Source organism: Gossypium hirsutum, chromosome A06 (assembly GCF_007990345.1).
Source record: "Gossypium hirsutum isolate 1008001.06 chromosome A06, Gossypium_hirsutum_v2.1, whole genome shotgun sequence".
Lineage (NCBI taxonomy): Eukaryota > Viridiplantae > Streptophyta > Magnoliopsida > Malvales > Malvaceae > Gossypium > Gossypium hirsutum.
Window position 1 is genome coordinate 12,523,074 of NC_053429.1, and position 1,213 is coordinate 12,524,286.

Here is a 1,213-nt window from a genome sequence, read left to right on the forward strand (position 1 = left end):
TTGCTGCAAATAATTTTGAACTAAAACCTAACACAAATGATCCAACAGTTTGTTCAGTTTGATGGTTTGCAGGACGAGGACCCAAACACTCATTTGGCAAATTTGTTAGAGTTCTGCGACACTTTTAAAATCAATGGCGCTTCTGATGATGCCATTCGCCTTCAGTTATTCCCTTTTTCATTGAGAAACAAAGCTAAACAGTGGTTGAACTCGTTACCACGAGGGTCAATCGCTACTTGGGAACAAATGACCAAAAAAATTTTATTAAAATATTTTTTACCGTCTAAAATAGCCAAATTACGTAATGATATCTCTTATTTTGTGCAGATGGATTTAGAAACACTCTGTGATGCATGGGAGAGATACAAGGACCTTTTAAGAAGATGCCCTCACCATTGGTTACCATTCTAGCTACAGGTTCAAACGTTTAACAATGGCCTGAATCCTTCGACTAGATAGATGATTGATGCAACTGCTGAAGGAACTATCAATAATAAGACAACTGAGGATGCTTATGAATTTATAGAAGAGATGTCACTGAATAATTATCAGTGGCAAGTCATGAGAACAAAAGCCAGCATTTTTAATGTCGATTCGATCACCATGCTCTCTAATCAGGTAGAACTTTTGAATAGAAAAATTGACGGTTTTCTTGGTTCTTCACAGGTTCACCCAGTAATGCAGTGCGATGCAAGTGGAGGTGGATCCAGCAATTTAGAGTACCCACCCTATGGCCACAACATAGAGAACGAGCAGTTAAATGACATGGGTAATAATCCTCAATCTCAAAATAATCCTTATAGTAACACTTACAATGCAGGTTGGAGAAACCACCTAAATTTTTCATGGGGAGGCCAAGGAAATCAGAGACCACCACGACCTCCAAGCTTCCGACAACCACCCTACCAACAAGAGAAAAAACTGAACCTTGAGGAGATGCTAACAAAATTCATCTCGGTGTCAGAAACTCATTTTTAGAATACTGAGACAGCACTTAAGAATCAACAAGCGTCGATCCAAGGCTAAATTGATATTTGAATGACCACAAGGTGGCCTGTCGAGTAACATTGAATCTAACCTAAGGGAGCAGCTCAATGCAATTACTGTTCAAGATGAGGAAGGGTTAGTTGCACCTGAACCAGAACTGAGGCAAGAAACTGTGGTAAGTAAAGGTAAAGGTGAGGTGGACCACAATGACCAAAAACAGGCAAGT

General features: G+C 39.7%; 1 non-coding gene across 1 annotated transcript; it reads right to left on the reverse strand.

Moving 5' to 3' along the window:
- Nucleotides 1-294: 294 nt before the first annotated feature.
- LOC121231137 (small nucleolar RNA R71) lies at nucleotides 295-401 on the reverse strand. Its single transcript, XR_005929205.1, has one exon. It is a non-coding gene; the product is annotated as a small nucleolar RNA R71 (small nucleolar RNA).
- Between the last annotated feature and the right edge of the window lie 812 nt (nucleotides 402-1,213).